The sequence below is a fragment of the Chamaea fasciata genome, unplaced genomic scaffold (genome assembly GCF_029207755.1).
Source record: "Chamaea fasciata isolate MVZ Bird 193981 ecotype frontalis unplaced genomic scaffold, bChaFas1.0.hap1 SCAF_2, whole genome shotgun sequence".
Classification (NCBI taxonomy): Eukaryota; Metazoa; Chordata; class Aves; order Passeriformes; family Sylviidae; genus Chamaea; species Chamaea fasciata.
The window spans coordinates 109,258,364-109,280,805 of record NW_027094087.1 but is presented as its reverse complement, the minus strand read 5'-3'; the positions used below and the strand labels follow the sequence as shown (position 1 = coordinate 109,280,805).

General features: G+C 43.4%; 1 protein-coding gene across 2 annotated transcripts in view; it reads right to left on the bottom strand.

Annotated features, from left to right (window-relative positions):
* The window catches only part of USP9X (ubiquitin specific peptidase 9 X-linked), a 98,359-nt gene extending 78,814 nt beyond the window's left edge, over window positions 1-19,545 (bottom strand). For both annotated transcript variants that reach the window (XM_066177035.1, XM_066177037.1), the window contains exon 1: window positions 19,250-19,545. The gene's annotated coding sequence lies outside the window, so the exon portion shown is untranslated. The remainder of the gene's footprint in view (window positions 1-19,249) is intronic.
* Window positions 19,546-22,442: the final 2,897 nt, after the last annotated feature.

The window sequence follows — 22,442 nt, the reverse complement described above, 5'->3', positions numbered from 1 at the left end:
ACCTGACTCCTTGGATTTTCAGTAGTCCCAGAAAAAGACAACTATAGATTTTTTGACTCTGCATGGTCCCCATTCAGAAGGCACCACCCAGTGTGAACAGCATTCCAAGAGCTCACACAGAGGATACCAGGCACTGTTCTCCAGGAGGGGCCTCTGCTCCCAGGCTCAAGTATCCAGGACAGCTGCACACTTGAACCTCACCACAGTCTGCAATCTCATGCTTATGTGGGAGAAGAGGTTAATTTTGTTTTGGGGAGAAATCAAGCACCTTTTCAAAAGTCAGGGAAAAAAATCAGATGTGAGTTCCTGGAAAAGTGGTAAGCAAGAAGTAAATAGGAACACAATACTCTGTTACATGGTAACGTCACAGCAAACACAAAGGATGGCACCTTAGCATACAATGATAAAGGAACAAACACAATTTTCTAATACTTCTAGAACGGCCTTCATTTGAATTTCTCAAAGTCTCCTCTTCAAAAGTAACTGAAATACCCCCACACATACTGCCCTTTTCCCTGAATTACCTACTTATAATACACAGTCTCAGGAAAAAGCAAATGCAAGGTGCCAGATGACAGAGGCAGACCTCAAAATACATTTTATTATTCATGAACACTACCTAAGCCCTATCCAGTAGGACAGACCTATTTTTCTTTAACAAAAGTACTCTGGTTATCCACAAGTGAGGACATATGTCACAAAATCTACTTTACCATGTGGTAACAATGAATGCCAGAGTAAGAGTCTGCTGAACATGTAACAACAGAGCTTTCTAACAAGCACACAGCAATTTATTTACAGAATGATGTTCCCATGAAACAGGAGCTCACAGATGTGCTTCATCACAAGTGCTGGACTGCAAAAAGGCTTAACAGCAGCAATACAAATTGGGGGTTGAAAGGTATCACTGATTTGTTTCATACAGGATTCCAGGAACTGCCTTCTTAAAACCTTAATAAGTACTGACTCATCACAAGGATTATGATGTGATTATAGCTTAAAAATTCTAGACTTCCACCCTATTCCTTTATTTCAACCAGAACGACTTCTCAACTAGAAATACCTCCCCCAACAAATCTGTAACACTGACCTAATTCAGGAGTTACAATATATACACACCCCCACAAATTTTCCATTTTCTTTCCTCCCTGAGCCTTGTATCTTTTAGGAAGGAGGAAATTATTTACATAATCAGAACAGAGAACTGGAGGTCGCAGCATTTCCCTCATTGACACTGACATGCACTGAAAGTGAAATGCATTCAATGATTGATGCCAAACCTGCCATTAAGCTACTAGTCAGTAGAGCAAGAAGTATCTAACTTTCAACATTTAAAAAAATACCTGATAAGCAGCAATGAGAAAATGTTATCTCACATAGCATATGTTATCAAAGTAAAATAAATACCCTTTAATACAATAAAGACAAATAAATACCCTTTAAATTCCGTCTCCTAAAGAAGTGAACGTTTATGACACTTAGTCAACTGCATCAGGTTCCAACATTAGTTCAAAGCAATAGATGTCTTAATGGTTCAAAACAAGGCAGAATTTGAGTAACTGTAATGGTTACAAACTAAAACTATTCTTATGGAAAAACAGGTTACTTCAAGTAACATTCTTTGGTGATTGTTCCACATCATACACCTGAAATTAAGTCAATTGGCAACATAAGTTTCTGGAACACTGAGAACATCCATGTATACATACAAATCTCTTTGCCCTCAAATTCAAGTAACAAAAAAAAGGGGAATGGTCCCGAAACACACTTCAGTTCTTTCAGGACTCTCTTCTTTTTAATTTCAAAACTTGGTGCTGGGACTAAGCTCAGCTAAGATCCGTCTACTGAACAGTATCCAACTTCACCTTGTACAAGATGCTCCTACATCAGCACCCATATGAGTTTAAGCAAGCAGGAAGAGAATAGAAAGTGAACTTCTGAACTTGGATCACAAGAAATTCTAATCAAAACAAACTCTATTCAAGCCAAGGCTGACAATAGGATTTGGGTCTGCACACCAAGACAACAAAGCTGACACACTCAAAACATCAACTTGTTTCATAGCACCACAGAATGGTTTGGGCTGGAAGGGACCCTTGAGGGACTGCAGTGATCACCCAGTTCCAACCCCCTGCCATGGACAAGACCCCTCCCACCAGACCAGGCTGCTCCTTTGATCCAACCTGGCCTTGAACACTTCCAGGGATGGGGCATCCACAACTGCTCTGGGCAACCTGTGCCAGTGCTTCACTGCAGGAAACAATTTCTCCCTAACATCTACCCTAAACCTGCTCTCAGTTTAAAGCCATTCTCCCTGTCCTGTCACCGCATGCCTTTGCCATAAGTCCCTCTCCTGCTTTCCTATAAGCCCCCTCCCAACACCAGGAGGGGTTCTATGGTCCCCCCAGAGCCTTCTCAGGCTGAACAGCCCCAGGCCTGTCAGTGTCTTCAGAGGAGAGGCGCTTCCACATGGAGGAACTTCCCAAAAGACTTCAATAAAAAAGGAAACCCTTTACATTAAAGGACTGTCTTGGTTTAAAGCAGTTATTGCTGAAGGCCAGGCCCTGAAAGGGAACTGAGAGCAGCAGTGTCTTTCTCCAAAAGACACACACCTGCCAGTAATTCTTGGGACATGTAACAGTCAGACAGGGCGCTCCTGGTTACTTCCAGCACACGATACTTTTTCACAAATAATGGAAAGGTCGGGCCTTTAGTTCTGGCTATGAGATGGAAAAAATAGTTTCAGCTCCTGCTCTGAAGAGGTGCTTTGCTCATGTGACAGTAAACAGAGACAAATGCAAATATACAGCACCCAGTCAATGCCTTACACAAAACCCCACCAAATGTTAGGACAATTAACTGAGCTCCCCTCAGGGAGCTGTGGCCCTGCTGCACACATCTCAGGCTGCTATCAAAGTGCTGAGCAAGACTGGGCCTCTCATCCTTCACTCAGGAGCTTTCACTGGGAGTTACACTGGCTCAACTGGTATCAAAACACATCCTCAAGGATATTCAGTGCATCACAGTGACAAAAGGAAGAGGGACAAAAATGTACAGCCCCCAAATTTCTATTATTTAAATTCCTGGTCTAAACATTTCCCAGCAATGAAGAAACTACATTCAAGGCACTGGTAAGCAGCTAAATAATATGGGGTTTTATGGTGGGAGATGAAAATTTTAGTTGTGACAGTAAAAAACCCAGACTTTTCAAGAACAGAATCCAGTAAATATAAAAACCACTGGTAAATGCACACACTGGAACCTAAGAAAAGCAAACTTAATAAGTGACTTCTATCTAGTAAATGCAAAAATCTATTTTAAAATTCCTAGATGTTTTGAACCATGACTTTCACTTACTATAAATCCCTTTTCTTGAATTCCCAAGGAACATGCAAAGAAGTGGGAAAGGCTTCCTTTTACCTTGTATTAATAGAACAACCTACAGCAGGAAACACTTTCAAAACTAAAACAACAAAAAATACCAAAGAACTTCAGTATATAATCTGTTTCAGTCAGACCAAATTCACACTGTCATGTTGTACTTTTTCCCAATTAGGCTGTGGTTTATTTATGCACAAAGCTGTCCTTCTGCAACCCAAAAAACCATGTTCTTGGCAATAGAGCCAATCAGGATTGAGTTGATACTTCAGGTCCAACTGCAAACCCAGCCCTTTTCAGGCAGCTGTAGAACAGTTCAGGCAAGGACAAGGAATACAGTTGGTAATCTATCATCTCTGGAGTAATTGTTACTGTATCATTATATCCATCACTACTTCAAGAAAACAGTGTGTCTAAAGCCTGCACTGAAGATGGATTAAATGCTCTTTATCTCTTACTTCTGATGATTAAACCCACAGTTTGGCCCTGGATTCACCCAATTCAAAAATGGATGTGACAGCTACACCTCTGCAAGCTGTGGAGCAAAGTTCACCACCCAATAAAGTCGAGCACAAACCAGTCCCAGTGTTCTGGGAATGCATTCAGCATCCTCCCTTTCCACTTGGTACAAAGAACACTTTTACTGAATCTGTTACTTTATCATTTGTGCTTTAGGAGTTATGTTTAAAGATGGGTTCTCTGTATGTACATTACTTTTAATTGAAAGTGTATCTCTATATAGGTGGTAGTGGCTTTTCTTAGCTCCGTGTGCTAATTCAAGCAGTCAAACGTTTTCTTGCATCACAAGCTAAAATACTTGCAAAAAACACATTTTAGATGTATTGGTTTTGTTCTTGATGTTCACAGCTTAAAAGCTCCTAGCTGGAATAATGCCTTACTGTGTTTATAATTCGTGGCTACAGAACCAAGGAGGAGATACCATGTCCTGTGTAGGAAATCCTGCACCTCTTCCCAAAAGCTGGAGGAAAAGGTAGGTTCCCCTGCTCTTCTTGATTTTGTTTGTGTGCCTGATTGGCAGTTCTGATTTTTTCTGAAAGGAAAGTGCCGGTGAAAAGTACATTTTGTGTAGCTCCTGTCTGCCGATTTCTCGGCTCTTTTTCTTCTTTGATAAGCCCAAAAGACAAAGAATAGAAAGAGCAATCTTAAAAGGACATCTTCATTCCCTAACTGCAAGGGAGTAGATAAATAGTTGCAAACCGCAGAACAGCCAGGCTACCTTGGCAATGGATGGTCTCTCACATTCTCTAACATCTCTCAGATACTGGATTCATCCCACTGCACTCTCATCTCACTAGGGCAGCAAATTGATGTGGAGGGAAAACTTTCTGGCTACTTACTTTTTTCCTAGATGTAAAAGGCTGTAATTCACAAGTTTCTTATCAGTTCTGTGACCAAAATTACATGTTTATATTAAAAAGACAGTGCTAAGATTTATTCTTTCTACAAACACACAATTGTGGTGTTCACAGGCAGTTGCTTTTGTAAAATAACTGTGCTTTTTGCCATGTTCACCAAGACATACAAAGTTTTCAGTATGTGCTTTTTTCCTAGGTAAATGACCTGGCACTTGACTGTGTTAGTGCACATTTTATCATGCCAAGCTTCCCAGATAACTCTCATTATTCTGCAATGTGCCATGTGCAAGATTTATTAGTAATTTTGTAGTTTTATCTGTCTAATTGGTAATACATTAACAGTATAAAACTGTGAATTGCTAGGTGAAGAGTTTGGCTAGGAAATGTGCTCCTGTTTGTTAAAATCACGTTAATAATTCTGGTTTCACTCAGTAAAGGTTCATTTTTTTAAACTCTGGGGGGGTTTTTTTCCCTGTAAATTTAATCAGACAAGGGTGTTACAATGCAGTACAGAAAATCAGGTAGTCTCTAACATCTTTTGATTCTCCTCCTCTACTCTGCTCTGCTGAGACCCCACTTGGGAGTGCTGGGTACAGTTCTGGTGTCCCCAGTATAAGGACATGGAACTGCTGGAGCAAGTCCAGAGGAGGCCACAAAAAGTTAGAAAGAGCAGTGGAACATCTCCCTAAATAAAGACAGGCTGAGAAAGTTGGGGCTGGTCAGCCTGGAGAAGAGCAGGTTGAGTGGAGACCTCACAGCAACTTTCCAGTATCTGAAGGGGATCTACAGGGAAACTGGAGTGCAACTCTTCATCAGGAATGGTAGTGACAGGAAAAGGACTGAGGGGCATGAACTGAAAGAGGGGAAATTTAGGTTAAATATTAGGAGGAAATTTTTTCGTTTGAGGATGGTGAGTCAATGGAACACGCTGCCCGGGGAGATTGTGGATGCCCAAGCCTGGCACTGTTCAAGGCTCCTTTCTTCTTTCATCATCAAATGCTTGGACCTTTAACTTGGTAAAAATGTTGGGGTTTGTATCAAATATTGTGAGGGTTGTGGTGAAGCCACTGATAGTACACACCCCAGACTTCAGCTCTGCAATTTATGCAGGAAGGTTTTATTGTTACTTTAGGTTGCATTAGATTCTATAATGTCTCTCCAAGTCAGGTCCTACTGCTAACTAGAGAACACTGGTCTTGTAAATTCCAAAAGGCACCCACAGAATGTCTCACTTCTTTTCATGAGAGGGGCTCAAACCCCTCATAATTGCTAGGAACTTTTGTACCCCAACTCTAGCAGAGGATAAACAGAAGATAAACCTCTAAAACTCCCTTGGATGTTGTTTTCTTCTTTCGCTGCAGAGCTCACAGAGAAAGCTCAGGGGTTTTTTGAACACAATTTCATAGGCAGGATTGATGAAGCTAAAATGGTGAGATATCTACTTCCTCCTCCAATTACAGGAATGTTTAATAATAGAATTATTTTGTTCATCTGCATGGAACCTCCAATGATCATCTAGTCCAACTGCCTCAGGATTACAGATAATACTAACTGCAGACAAAAATCAAAAAGTTAATTAGCAAAGTTTAAATCAAAACACTCCCTTTGAAGTACCAGAGCCATTTAATACTGTTCACAACTCCAATTCTTCCTAAGGAACAGAGTTAAAAAAGGAAATAACCCTTTAACATTCCCTCCTTGGAAGATTGTACCAAACCATACTGAGGTCCAAATCCTCACTCATGTTCAGTGCCATTCCCAGCCTTGGTTTCTTCCTGAGACACAAATACGTTGTGAATTCTGTAACTTCTGATGAGATTGATGCATTTTACCAGGCCACTGCTAAATGCTGAATGGCTTTTGCTACCTTCATTCTTTCTCAAGTATCTGAAGGGAAGGATAATGGCATCTTGCAGATTTGTCCCACTTGCAGCTTGAAACCATGGCCTTATTTATAGTATACATACTGCACTTAAGGCTTTGCAAAACTCAGGACTATAAATATTTGAAATATTGGCTAAAGTCATTCAGCCAGTAAATTAGGGCTATTACTACAATGTCATTTTTACATGTTACTTGTGCACTATTTCTTAAACCCTGCTTATGCACAGCACCTGATATGTCACTGTGGTGCGCAGCACCTGATGTCAATACTGCAACTGGACTGTTAAAACTCTGGTCGAAAAGTGGAGTTTAAAACTGACCTGTAAAAATTTGGCTCAGCCTCTATGGCTCCTTATGGAAAACTTAATGGCTTCTCTAAACTATGTCAAACACTAAAGAAAATTAATTCATCAGTAGTAGTCTTTATGTCTAATATTCTGTGACATTTTCAACACATTATGGAAATTTTGACACAAAGTATAAAATTAATACAACTTACTCCTTGGTTAATTGTAAATAATTACAGCACAATACAGCACCTAACACAGGTATTAAGCTGGAAGCAGATTACATTCTTGAATCATGACCAAAATAACTTTGCAAAATACCTTGATATTTTTAAATGCTTTAAGTTCAAATACCTAAGCATTCCTGTTACTATACTAGCTTTAATTTCACTTGTTTTAAAACTCTGCATTTCATGTTATGCTTAATCAGCACAAACTAAGCACAAGAACCCAAACTCCACCATCATCATTGTCAAGTGTAATTCAAATATCTCTAATGCAGAACCAAGTGACACCAGCATTAAAATTCATTTTTCAATAAGCTTCTTCATAACTGTTTAACAAACTTAGCCAAACTTCCAACTACTTTCAACACACCAACTGCCTACTCAGCCTGGCGATTTCTGCACTGCTCCATGCCAGATAACTGCAAGTAAACATTTTGACATTTTCTGCTGCCTTCCAACCATTTCAGTCAGAAGATACTTTGCCTGTAAAACCAAGCTTGCACAAGCTCCCTGGAGGTGTTACAAGATGATAGTTCATGTCTTTTAATCCTGTCTGCCTTGAACATGCTCCATTCCAACCAAACTCACACCAGACCATGTTCCCAGGCAGGCTGAATGCTCCACAAGTCCCTGAGAACCATCCACCTGCTCCAGGGAACTTGGGTAACAGCTCCCCTCACAAGTCTTGGCCTCTCTATAGGGAAGTAGAAAGAGGCAATAGAACAGCAGTTTGGTCTCCTGTCTTCATGTTCCTTCTGCCAATGCAATGAAGGCTGGACCTTGATGTAAATGCAAAAGGATAAATAATAGAGGAGGTTGGAAAGGAACAAGAAGCCCCTAGAAAGTACACTAAGAACAAAGCAGGGTGGGAAATAGGAGAATTATTTCCACTGTTCACTCCCCCCCACAGAACCAAGGAGTGACACCACTGTCCCAGAAACACAGTATTCCTGTATCCATAAAGCCTATTAAAAAGCATGTCACAACCTTCTTTACTGAGAAATGCAGGAGAAGACAATCAACTATTATCACATCCTATGGACTGAGGATGGGTTGAAGAATTCTGTTGCAGCTATCTGAAAACCAGGAAGTCATTCAAGAAAACCACAACCCACCACACACAAAGTAAAAAATCTGTAACACACACTGCTGCTGTTTCCCCTGGACTGAAATAATCCCATAAACTGCCAATCCCATAAAACCTCCTTGCTAAAGAGCCTTCCCTTCAGTCACAAAACAGCCTACAGAGATCCCACTTCTGAGCTGAGCCTGCCAACAGGCCAGGAGAGACAAGGAGGAACACTGGACTTGTTCTTCTCAGGGGCAGGGCTTAAACCAGCACCAGGTGAGTGACAGAACTCTCACAAGGTGGTTTTGCCACCACAGTGTGTGCCTGGATCTATTCTGCTTCCACTGTCGGAATCTCAGTGTGAAACAGCAAATTCATCCCCCAGTGTAAGTAATATATCCCGATAAATTCTAGAAAACAAGTCTCATTGTATTTCTGCATGTGGACAGGCCTTGGCTCAGTGTAAAGCCTCTCAGGCTGTTTGAAATCAGGGAAGTCTCCACTGTGACAAGAAGGGAAGGAGGGTGATCCTGCTGGTTCCATGCTAAGCACTTTTTCATCACTAAGGAATCAGCCCTTGCATCACCACATCACCAGGCAGATCAAGAAACCAATCTGGCTGAAAGGTTACTGGAGGATAGGAATAAAATCATGTTAGTTTTCAGCTGTAGCATATGCCATATGAACAGTAACAATGGCAGCAGAAACAGGCAGAACACATAACCATGAACAGAACCAACTCTTTCAGCATCACTGCAAATCCCTCACGAAATTACACCCTAGAAGAGGAAGGAAAGTGAAGGAAACCAAGTACAGATCATTACAATTAGCACATATTTAACTAATATATAACCAAGGTTCAAGTACATTACAGCACAAATTAGTCTTTACAACACAGAAAAGTCATAAAGACCAGAATTCTTCCAGGGCAGAATGGATATCACAGGAAAATGCACACAGAGAAAGCTGTTCAGTAAACGGTAAATGCCAGGAATGCCAGTCCACCAACAGCACAAGTTCAGTCATGAAAGAAATATTAAGCAGCCACAGCAAATAATGCCAAGTGCAAGAAGTCTGAGAAGGTGAAGGCAACAAAGTGTCATGGAAATTATTATAAAGCCAGTGGAATACTCAGAAATTGACAATGACAATGAATCAGGAAAATTATTTGGCAGTAATACTTTGAATAATCTCACTACAAGCAGACAACTTAATGATGAAGTTACAGCAAGTTACAGAGAAGTCGTCAGAGTTATGAAACTGTAAGCAAAACTCTACAATTCAAACATTACCTGGAAACTCAGGTAAAAAAAATGGAACTAGAGATGACAGAGCATGAGCATGAGTAGCCAAGTACAACAGCTACATCCACTGTGAGAGTCAACATCTTAGGACATTTTCACCAGTTTTCATTTAACAAAATTTTGTGTCTGCATGAGAGACAGACACAACATGCTCTTTGTATTTGTCACAGGCTCAGTTTGTCATTTTGCTCCTACCTAATTGGAATTTTCAGAGTAATCTGGTTTCCACTGTAATTTCATTTCCATCAAACCAAGTCCCCTGGGTAAACAGTAATCAACTGAGGCACCAGGAAGAAAAATTGTCCGTACCTTATTTGTCACAGAAGTTTAATGATGTCTAATAAGGAAAGAAACAGAACTTCAGATATCAAAGGGAAATCTCTGGCTTATAAGGCAGGTCTATAGAACTCCCCAAAGTTCATTCTGTGTCTTGTTCAAAAACGTTGCTGGAGAACACACCAGCCTTTTTCAGATTAACCTTTTTGTCATCCTCTCATTCTTCTGGGCATTGAGAGAAAAAGAAAACTGAGAAAGAGTGAGGAGGTACAACAGCAACTTAAGCCAACAAAACTAACAAAAATCCACTGAAAAGTTATGACAGGAGGTAGGTTTGAAGTTTACAGCCTCTGTGTCTCAGTTCTTAATCAATAACACAAAGACAACACAAGCTTTTTGATTAATGTTTGGGTAAGGAACAGGAAGAGAATGGAAAGAACCTAAAGAACCTATCGAGCTTAACAGAGGAATAATTCTACTGAGTATTTAGCCTGATGTCACACATGTATTTACAGAAAGAACTGCAGATAAAATACTGAATGACAATCCAATTCCATCTGACTGAATGAGCCCAGGATCCAATGGGAGGAAGAGTTCCTAACTAAGGCGAGTGGGGGAGGGAAAAGTCCGGTTTAATGACAAGCTTCATTCTCCTATTCCCCCATTTCCCATATTTATGGAAACAGAGGAACCTGAAGTTCAAGACCAAATGCAAGGTCCCACATAAGGGTCAGAGCAATCCCAAACACCAGCACAGGCAGGTGAAGGATGGAAATGGAGCAGCTTTGAGGAGAAGGACTTGAGGGTGTTGGGGGACAAGAAGCACAACGTGATCTGGGCCACGTGCACCCACAGCCCAGAAAGCCAAAGGTGCCCTGGGATGCACTCAGAGCTTTGTGGGCAGCAGGGGGAAGGAGGGACTTTGCTCCCTGCCCTGGTGACATCCCACCCACAGAGCTGTGTCCAGCTTTAGGGGCCTCAGCACAAGAAAGACACGGGCCTGCTGGAGCAGGAGGAGCAGGGGGCCAGAGCAACTCTGCCATAAGGACAGGCTGAGAGAGCTGGGGCTGCTCAGCCCAGAGAAGGGAAGGCTCTGGGGAGACCTGAGAGCACTTCCCAGTTCATAAAAGGGACTTAGGAAAAAGCTGGAGAGGGACTCTTGACAGGGCATGTAGAGACAGGACAAGGGGGAAGGGCTTTAAGCTGGAAGAGGGCAGGTTTAGACGAGGGGCCAGGAAGAAAATCTTTACTGGGAAGGTGGTGAAGCACCCAAACAGGTTGCCCAGAGTTGTGAATGTCACATTGTTGGAAGTGCTCAAGGCCAGGTTGGATCACAGAATGCATTACCATCCCCCTAAATGGTTCTTAAATGCTTATAAAATGCTTATATAGACCAGGATTCAGAATTTTTCCCAAGGCTCTTTGCATCATTTGTTTTTCACCACACACAGTTTTCAAGTAACTTCACGGAGCCATCTGACAATTTGGCTAAAAAATGAATAATGGACACATTTTAAAAAATAACCTTTTAGTTCTGTTGAGAAATTCACTCTGAAATACAAACCCCAAGTCCTGACAAAATAATATGAAGAAAACAAACTTTTCACTTACATCAACCTCATATTTACAAACGCAGCAAAGCAAAGAAAAAACAACTGACTCCATGCACCCTGTGACAAACTGCTGTCTGTAATGCAGACACTTCCTTATTCCCAGCTAGAAAGTGTCCCCAAAGTACAGAACTAGCATCACCAATTCTGGGGAAACAGAACATTTGCTATTCAGCAGAGGCAAGACAACTCTCCTTGAAATCAGATTACTAACACCTGACCAAACAGGCAAGTAGGAGCAAACTACAATTTTAACAAAATTTTCTTATTAAGAAAAAAATCATCACAAAAATCATGAAAGGATCTTAAAAGAAAGCAAACACTTGGGCAGCCTATGTAAGAAGCAAAGTTTTTTATACCTACAGAAATGTATCTCCAAAGTAACTTCTTCACAATTCCTACCAAAGGAAAAATCATTGCAACTGAACTGTTTAAATGCCAACATGGTTGTTGAGGCTTCTCCCCCTCCCCTCCAGTTCTGGAAGGAAGTTCTAAGACGAGAACTTAAACTGAAGAAACACACTAGAGAAACTGATTATGTCAAATATATGGAATAAAGAATTCTAGTGGACAACTGCAATTTAGAACTTAAGTGACATCCAATGATAAACTCACATTTAAAGCAAATTTTGCTTTTGGACTAACTGAAAGTAGAACTAAAGAGTTAGTCTTCATCTGAAGCATAAACTACCTATTTATTGTATTTTCACACCCACAAAGAGTTCCAGTGACTCATCAACACTACCAAATCATCACACTGTATTTCAGGTATAGCACAGTGGAAGCACATCCTTGGAAGCACAAAGCAGGAGAGATTTGGATCCTCTGCCCTCAGCTGTTGAGTTGCTCAGTGCTGGCCTCACATAATGTCCAGAACCTGCCCAACACCTCAGCCTTGGGGTGAAATCTGTACCCGGATAAATGTGACACAAACAATGCATTGAGTATCAGCACAATGTCAACTGCAGAAAAAGGATGATCTTCTGAAGTACCATCTAAGGATCGACCAACACAGTGCAGTGCAACCTCCAAATTAAACCCTGATATTGGCTTTTACTTGCCAACAATGAAACTAAACTAACCACTACCCTCCTCCAGGTAACATATCAGCAGTTCTACTGGTCCCAAATATTCACACAATTATCAGGAAAGTGACAGAAAATAAAAGGAACATTCAGGACAGGATGAATTACCAAACCCTCCTTCACCTAGTCAAAAATCTCAGAATGGTGCAGACAAATGGAAAATCCCAGTCATATACCTGCTAACCAGAGCCTGGGACTGACTGGGGTTTTTTCACTACACATTAGCTCACAGCAAGCTTTCACTACCACTGAACTCACCGATCATCTCACTGAACATCACTCAACTCATGGTTGCCGCACCCATTCAAAAAAACAACAACAAAAACCCCTCATTTTTCCAATCTTATACATGGAAGGAAAGGAAAAAAAATTACTCTTCACAAAGGGAATTCGTGTTTCCAGCTCCATCTTCACTAGACATATCACAAACTGTCACCCACAGCAAGCTGCCTGAACTGCTATAAGAACACAAACTGTAAGAATTTTCAGGTTGTGCTTCTGCTTAATTACCAAAACTATCACAAAAACATTCTGACACAGCAAGAGAACTGCAAAGCACTTCATGACCACCTCACCCAAGGGACAAAGTCAGTCCAACATCTTAGAGAAAGTCTATTGCATGAGTGTGTGCACACGTGTGTCCATATAAACACCTCTATAGGCATTCAACGAAAAGCACCTGGGATTTTAAGGTCCCACTGTGGGTAATAAAACACTGTCTGAGAGCTGGGCAAAACTGGAACCTGAAACTGCAGAACCAGCCACTTGAGCTGTATCTTCAAGCTCCAGAGGATTTATGTCACAATTTAAGATTTAAAAAAAAAAAAGGAAATCCTCACAGCTAAGGGGTTCAGGAAAACACACTAAAAGAAAACATCAGAAATTATTAAACAATTAACATTTTATTTCTAAATCAGAAATCTACAAAGTCTAAAATAAAGTTTAAATTATAGTTTAAGGTTTTAGTTTATCAAAATTTTAGTATTTCACCAACCTATTCACCTAAAAATTAAGTTAAACAGATATGTTTTTCTCACTTAACTTCCAAATTCATGGACTCATCCAGTAGAAATTTACTTAAAAACCACACTGAAGTAGTCTATTGGTAAAACAACAGAAAAACATAAACAACTGAAGGCTCATTTACCAAGATGCCAGTGTTTTGACAACAATGTTCATTCGTATCTTATATTTAAAAAGAGACTTTTCTTCTCCTCAGTGTCAAATTGATTTCTGGACAAGAGAACTGAAGCTGCACCCAGAGCCAGCAGAGGCCTGTCCCCAGTGTCCCACACCTGTGCCATTCTCCTCCAAACCAAAAAATCCTCTCTGCTAACACAGAGACCATGACTGACATCACCACTGATTCTTCTCACTGAACACATCTCTAAACAGTTTTTTTTCCTTCTTTCACCATTTCATGTGGTCCCAGCTAAGACAACACAAAACCAAACCTCCTCTTCCCCACCTAGTCCTGCTGAAGCTTGAGGAAAGGTTAAGCAGCAATGAAATGACTCAAGGACTGAACCCTGTGGAGTTTGGAAGGTGCATGTTCTGTTTCTGTCATTCCATGTTGCCATTTGACTGTTACTAAAAAGTGCCACTTGTCTGAAAGGCTCTTCCAGGGACAATTTTCTGTTACTTCAGTTTTGGGTATTTTCCATGAAAGCCTAATGAAAAGACAGTCCTGAAATTCCCTCCACATACTTTTCATGGCTTTGAAGCAGTCATTTGAAGACTTGTGACAATAAAGAAGACTTTTGCAGTTTGTAACAGAGAGGATATGAGGAAACTCACACGACAAGGATGTCTTGCCCTCAACAGTCTTGAATCTCAGCATAAAAACAGAATTTGGAAAAAAAAAAAAAAAAAAGCACATCTCTAAGAAATGATGCAATGTGGAATTCCCCTTTTCTGAGCAAATCTACAGCCAAATGGTAACTACCAAACAGCAGGGTTTGCTGAAATATCCATGCAAAGATCTAAATGCAAGAAAATCACATTTTTCTGTTGGCAGTTACAAGTGTAAGGAAAACTCAGACACTGAACAGGGTCCCAGAGTGGTTCTGTAAGCAGATCAAGGATGCTACAAATAAAACCTCCCCACAGTGACATTCCTGACAGTCACCCATTGCTTCCAAAGCATCTCCAACCTGACTTCATGAAAGAGTTGATAAATACCAGCATTCAAAATACACCTGATCTGAAATCTAGAGCCCATGGGTCTCTTTCAGAGCTCTACTGACACAAAGTTAACCGAAAGCAATTCTCAGAGTCAACAGTAACTAATCCTTTAAGAAAGTCATATATCAACAATGTTCTTTTAAAAAGCAAGCTTGGGAACATACCTATAACCCAGAGGGTTTTATTTCCAGCATTATCATTTTTATTTGAAAACACGTCAACAACAACTCACAACAAAAAGCCTTAATAATAATAAGCAGACTGACTTCAACTCTCAAAATAAAATGAGTAACCAATGGCTTCTTATAAAACAAAGCAAATATTAGAAAATTCACAACAGAAAATGCAGAAGAAACTGGTTGTGCTGTTAAGCTCCCTCAAGAAAAAAAAACAAACAAACAAACAAAAAAAAAACCCAACAAAACAACAAAAACAAAACAAAACCAAAACCAAAAACCACAAGAGAAGCAAGAAGATTTAATATGAAGTCACAACTGGCTGCTTTAAGACCTTATTTACTTTCTTCCTACCCTCTGCAGTGAGGACAGTTATTAACAGCTCTCCTGTAATGTCAGCAACAACCCATTTTAAATTACTTTACCAACCCAGATCTACAGGACGTGCTCAGCACACCACTGGGCTCAGGTGGGCACTGCAATGTATCACAAAGGCAGAAGCTGACATTTTGAGGGTGCAGGGTAAGGACAGAACAGTTTCTGCCCTGGCTTTCTACTGAACACTCTAAACAAAATACTGGAATCCCCAAGAGCAGAGGAAACCTCTTTTAACCATATTCCCAAGTCATGTTCTGGCCTTAAGCATCAGAGAAGCAGCTAGTACAACATAACTGTTCTAAAAAGGGAACTCATAATGAATTATGGTTTCACAATAAGAGTGTGAGAACTTTCAGGTGTTCCTACATTAGTAAGAGAACAAAAAACCATATTTAATACATGGAAAAAAGTCACTGTGTTTTTCTAACACAGAATCTAAAGTAGTTCAAAGTTCCCAGATAGAAAATTCAGTCTCACTGCATGTGCTAACACAAGACCTTCCTTGCCTCCTTCTCCTCTGCTATGGAATACCAGAATAAGGCTCAACTGCGGTAAAAAATAAAAGTAAAGTTGTGTATTTATAGATCACAGATAACCTGTGTGATATGAGACAAACCTCCAGGACCAGCACACAAAGCTGCCAGCTTTGCAAAAGACAAGGGCTGCAATGAAGCACAGACATTACCAAGCTGTGTCCCAAAACATGCCCTGAAGTGCAGCTTTAAACTCCTAATTCTGATTTGAAACAGGGTGATATGGACAATAAAACTGGCTGCAGCTACACAGACATTGAAGAGAAGATAAATCCACATAAGAAAAACCTGCACAAGAGAAACCATGAGCACGTGTTCAGATCACTGTTACTGCTCACAACCCAGCACACAACTGTCTGCAGCACACAAAAACCTTCCCATGTACAATGAGAACAAATGAACACAAAATCCAGCAAAGTTCCTTACATTTTCACACTGCTCTCTGCAAGTGCTCTTGTGATTACAAGAGAAACAATTAAAGTAAGTACTACAGTTTCAAGGGTTTTGCAGGGTTTGGGTTGTCTTTAAAAAAAAATAAAATCCTGCTTTAAGTTAAAACAGTAAGGGATGCCTTTGATTCATTTACTTCATATATGAGGCTACCTTGACCTGGATGTTTTCAAAATATACCTATTTTTGATCTCTTGGAATAGACAGAACAGTTTTGTTTTGTTTTGTTTTGAGTGAGTAAATACATATACAGACACACATATATATCTATACACACAGGTACAGATCCATCTCTGCACTCAGAGCACTGCCTAACACAAAAGTACCTTCCATTCAAATATCTGAAATAAGTTCAGAACTTGTTTAAACCAGAGCAGGAAGGGCAGAAATACTTTCCATGGAATTTAATTTATTTGCAATACACAACTGACAGAAACAGAACTTCAAAGCCATTTAAAAATAAATTGCTCAAACTAATAAATAAATTAATTCCTACCCATCCTTACCCAAGGCTGTATTCATACTGGAAGGTCCTAAAGTAATTTTAATTTCAAATATAAGATGTCTTGGAACAAAGGCATTACAGGTACCTTTATTTTCTCAGAAGTCTATTTAATTTTGCAAAATAAACACTAATCACTATTTTAGTTTATTTTGAGTCTCTCCTCTATGAATTTCAGCGCATTAATACAATGCATAAAGCTAAAAGTGTGCCTGTAGAACACAAGAGTAGTTGCACTGGTCTGTTCCTGAGTACAAAGGCACCACAAAGTGGGGAATAAAATGTTTATGTAAGGGTGACAGTGTCCAACAGAGACCAAAAACCGTTTTGTTACCACTGTCTTTATTGATTCCCACCTCCAGATGTAGAGTTCCTGTCAATTCCACGGGCAGGGAAATTGCCACAAAGGCAAATTTTGCAAGACATGAAGCAGCAGCCAGGCAAGATTAAGACAGAAGCATCCCAAAAGAAACAGCCTGAAGACAAACTACACAAAAGGAAAGTGTAAGACCCACTGGAGAGGGAAAAGTTACTATGATACAATCTTACATTTACTTCTGGTTAATTTCTTCCCCATAAACATGCTGATAATTGGAGTTTCTTCCAGTGCAGCTTTATGATTATGTTTTTGGGTCTTGGACACAGCTATCATTGAGCATCATTATTGTCTGGGGTATTGCAACAGAATAATCAATCCATGTATTCCATATGCCACCCTGAAATCCTTGGTATCAGCTACTGTACTTTGTTGGTTCAAAGAATAAACATTACTTCAGCTCCAAGAATCAAAAGCATTATTTTAGAAAACTAAACCAAAAAAAACAAACAAAAAAGCCCAAGCAAACAAACAAACCAACTCCCCCATGTATGACTCGGGCTTTGCTGAAATAAATACGCAACTTGATCAGCAACATTTTTGATGGAGAGGCCAGACAATTTCTCAAGTAAAATATGAAACAAACAAAAAAAATAATCCCCAAGTACAATATGAATAATAAAGTTAGCTGCCTACAGCTTTCAGCCAACCCTAAATCTTTCTTACTAGGGACACTGTTTCCATTTTAAAATCAATTAAGTTCAATTCCCCAAACACCCATGAATAACCCCTTCCCAAATGTAACAATTTTACCACCCGTTTGTCAGGCGTCTGAGAAGCCCCAGTTAGGTGGTCTGTCACAGCAAGTGTTGCCACAAGTGTACCCAGGAAGGCAAAACAGTATCTCAATTCGACAACTTTTGATAAAAATGCAGGCCCCAGTTGGGCAAGTAGGTCAGGAAAAGCAGGAGCAGGCCCTGTGCTGGCTCTGAGCCGTCACTTCAGAGGGTCCCTGGGCTGGTACAAACGCCCAGCGATAGGAACACCAGTGCAGAAATAAACCGAGCTGCACAGATAACACGAAAACAGCTGAGACAGACACAATATGTCTGCAGCCAGACTGGGAGTCCTTTGAACATTTAATTAGAACAATTCTTTTCTGAAAGGTTCGTGGTTTTTTTTGTTGGTTTTTTGTCCTGTACAAATCTTCAAAATACCTAGCTGGACTTCTGAAGGAGCAAGCTGAAAATTAAATATGGCATCTTAAAAACTACCCCAACGTTTCTGGATGCCTCTACCAGAAAGAAACCGCTCAAGAACAAAGTAAGTCGTTTTCAAAAGCCATTCCCACTGTATACAAACAAAGCTGCACACAGTGGCACGGCACATGTTAACGCGGCGGTAACCAACACACAAAAACCCCAATAACCCATCCGACTGGTGAAATCCCCTTTTCTCGAGGACAATAACAGAGAGTATCTGCGGCCAAACTACAAGCAGCTATCCCTGCCGCACACGTCGGGCAAGGGAAGAGGGCTGTCCTGCCGAAAATAAATCGCTACAGGCAAGCCCTGAGACACAACTCCGAGGAGAAGCGGCGCGGCGAACTGCAGGAATCGCATGAAAAAGCCACGAAGGTTTTTCGTACATGGAAGCCGGGGCGCTGGAAGCCGAGGCCAGAGGAGTGGCCTACGTGTTAACAGTGTTTACAGCGGGCGTGAACGAGCTGCTGCTGGTGGATTTCATTGAGCCCGACGGGAAAGCGCCTCGGCAGGGCCTGATTTCCAGGCGTCGCCCGGGCCTACGCGGCCCCAATCACTCCACCTCAGTAATGGCGTTCGGGGCGAAGGGAAGCGAGAGCCAGGGGAGGCGATGCCGGTGCAGCGCTGCAGGGCCGCACCGGGCCCTCCTCACCGAGGGGGCCGGGCCGGAGGGCCCCCGGCGGGGCGGGCAGAGCCCCCCGAGGGCGCCGGGCGCTCCCCCCCGCCGGCAGCCGGGGATGAGGAGCCGTCAGCCATTTTCCCTCGCCCTCCAAAACACGGCGGTGCGGGGCCGACACGCCGGGGCTCCGAGGGAGGCGCTGCCGCCGCCTCACGCCCCGCGGGTCCCGGGCAGCTCCGTCGTCCCCCCCAGCCGCGCCCCGGCCCGCGGAGCCCCGTCCCCGGGGAGCACAAACAGCTGCCCGGCCCCGCCCGGGCACCGCTCCGCACTCACCCGCGCTCCGCTTCCCCTCGTCCCGCGGCGGCTGCTGCGGCGGCCCGGAGCCCTCCTGGGCGCTGCCTCATGCCCGGCGGCCGGCGGGGCACGGTCTCATGCCGGGCCGCGGCTCTGAGGGGGCGGCTCCGCTTCCCCCGGTTCCCACTCGGTTGCGCTGCGGCGGGAAGCGGGAGGGTAAATCCGGCGCCGCTGCCCGCGCTCCGGGTGCCGGCCCTGAGCGCTTCTCTCTCTCTGGGGCGTTTTTCCTGCGTCACCAGCTGCTGCCCGGCGGCGGCGGCGGCGGCCCTGCCTGGGCTCGGGCTGGGGCTGGGCCGGGGCCTGCGCGCTCCGCTCCGCCCCGTCCGGGCACCGGGCGCACGCGGGGGGGGTGGGCGGACGCGCGCCCGGGGCTCGGCCGGGCGGGGGTGGCGGGGCCGGGCCGGGCCGGGCGGCGGGAGCTCCGCGCAACGGGCTCGGCGGTGCGGGGGAGGCAGCGCGGAGGGAGGCGGTGGCGGCGGCTCCTCGCGTTCCCGGCGGCGGCGGCGCAGCCGCGTCTGGCGGGGCCCGTGGGCAAGATGGCGGCGCCGGCAGCGCCTTCCGCACCCGGCCCAGCGCGGCGGCGGTTCGGCCAGCCGAGCGCGGCGGTGACGCGCTGCCGGTGTGCCCGCCCGGGGCTGCCGCTCACGGCCGGACCCCCCCCTCCCTCCCCCGTGTGTCGGTGTGCGGGGCGGGGGCGGCGGCGAGGGGAATGGCGAGGACCGTGAGGGGCACACACACACACACACACAACGCACGCACGGCCGGCGGCGCGCGCGCGGGGCCTGCTTGGCGTCGGTTGGGCGCGCGCGCGCTCTCTCCATTGTGGCCCGCGCCGCCGGGCGCGCGCCGGGGCCCGGATGATGACGTCAGGGCGGTGACGGTGGTGACGTCAGCGCGGTCGCCTCCCGCCGCGCCGGGGACGCGACGGGGCCGGGACGGGAGCGCGGGCGGCCGCGGCTCCGGCCCTCACCGCCCGCAGAAATGACACACGGTTCGCGGACACCGGCGCTTTCCAAAAGCTAAAGGGACCTTTTGATCCTCTTGCAGGCTCCCCAGGGCAGCGGCCACAGCGCCGAGCCTGGCAGAGCTCAGGATGCGCTCTGGGCACATGGTGTGACTCCTGAGATGTCCTGCGCAGGACCAGGAGTTGGAGTCAATGATCTCCATGAGTCCCTTCCAGCTCTGAATATTCTGTGATTCTCGGGTTCTTTTTCCTTTCTTCGTTACGTCTGCATTTACATGACCACAGCATGAGATCGGTAGAACCCCGGTGTTAGTACCTGCTTTAAATAGCGACCGGGAAGACTTCAAGCCTGGATTTAAAACCTGAAAAAAACGAGTCAGGATGCCTTGTGGCAGGACAGAAGTATGGCAGATATGGGGAACTCGGACTTCAGGAACACTTGAAGTGGTGCTTAAAGTTTTGTTAGTCTGTATTCCAAGATCAAAGTCTCATTTTAACAGCATCATTCAGGAATTTCGTAGCAGGAAATGAAAGATACGGTTTTGAGCTGAAAACACAGGAGGAATTTAGGCTCCACAGGTTGGAATTTGCTGGAGAGGCTCAGCCCGACAACCTTAACTCTGGTGCAAAATGTTTTATCTTGTGGACCACAAAACCCCAATTGCTCATTGCGGGAGTTGGAGCAAAATTGGGTGCGTGTTTTTCAGTAAAAAGCTGGAGCTCAAAACCAAGTGGTGATAAGTTCTGAGATGTTCTAATTTAGCAGAGTTACTAGGTTTTTGGTTTGGGGTTTTTTTGTTTGGTTGGGTTTTTTTTTGCTGATCAATAGATGGTATTTGGGATGGAAATCTGAAGTATGTTGCTGTGTTAGCCACTCAGTAAGCAAGGGTTGCAGCTGCTCCATCACTGTACAACAGTTCGTTCACTGAAGGAATAGCTTTATGTGCATTTTCTTCAACAATAAAAACAAGCCATAATCATGGTGAAGGTGTGCAAGTATAAGTCTATCATGTTTGGGTTACATGTAATCACATCAAAACAGCCCTTTTATCTGTGTGGTTTTCATGCTTTTGGGCATCTTACTGTGACCTCCTTTTTTGTCCCTTATCAACTACTTTCAGCTTTTCCTCCTATTTCCCATTTATCCACTTTGTTTTCCAGGGAAAGCATTTAAAATAGCTGCACCTATAATGCTTGTACCTTCCCTTACTACCACAGTATTCTCCCTCAAGCCCTTCACTGTTTGTGATAACTTACAGAGGCACGGTGACACCTCAGACAATTCTTGTTGCCTATATTTTGACACTGTATCTTTAAAAATAAACTGCTGTGTTTGTTGGTGGTCATTTCTTTTTATTGTTAAGTAGATCCTTTTTTTCATGACAGACCAAATACTGTGCTCCTTCTGACTACCATGGCCTTTTTTTGGCAGAGCCGAAGAGTGACACATCAGTGGATTTTTATAATGTGGGCAATTGTCCACCAAGAAATTGACTGTCAGTTCACATAGAAGTCAGCAGCAACAACAAAAAAATACAAACAGTAGTTGTGGAAACAGTGGTGGTGCAACTTGTAGCAAGTATTCCCTCTTGTGAAGAAGCATTCCTTCAGCCAAGAGAAAGAGTGGAAGCTTTGATTATTTTAATTGAAACCTTTGGCTTGGAACAGATGGAGAACCAATTCCTTTTCAACTCCCTGGGACCTTTGGTGGTACTTTTCAGGTTTTAGATTCTACTTTATGTACAGTTTCCAGAAGCACAGCAACACTAGAGGAATTTTGCGCTTGCATGGGGAAAAAATCAAAAGTATTTTTGTTTATATCTGACCTCCTGCCTGGTTTAAAGGTGTATTCTGGAGTGCCTTGACAGACCAGCAATGCTAATCAAAGGTCACAATAGGCTGAAGCACACAGCTATTTATGGCACCGAATAAAAGAAGGTATTGGGTCTGCAATGACCCTGTGTGGTTCCTGAACCAGCAAACTGCACATGGACTTCTGGCTGGGGAATTCTTCCTGTTCCCCCAAACAAGAATCTGAGCCTGCCCCTCTTTGCTCAGGCTTCAGAGGGCATTGCTGTGGCTCACGTTGTGCTACACTCTCCTGCCCGAAAAAGTCCACACACCCCAACACTGCAAATAAATGTTTCCAGTTTGTCTTTGTGCAGCAGCTGTGGAAACAAACGTATACAAGTGAGATAAATTGCTGAT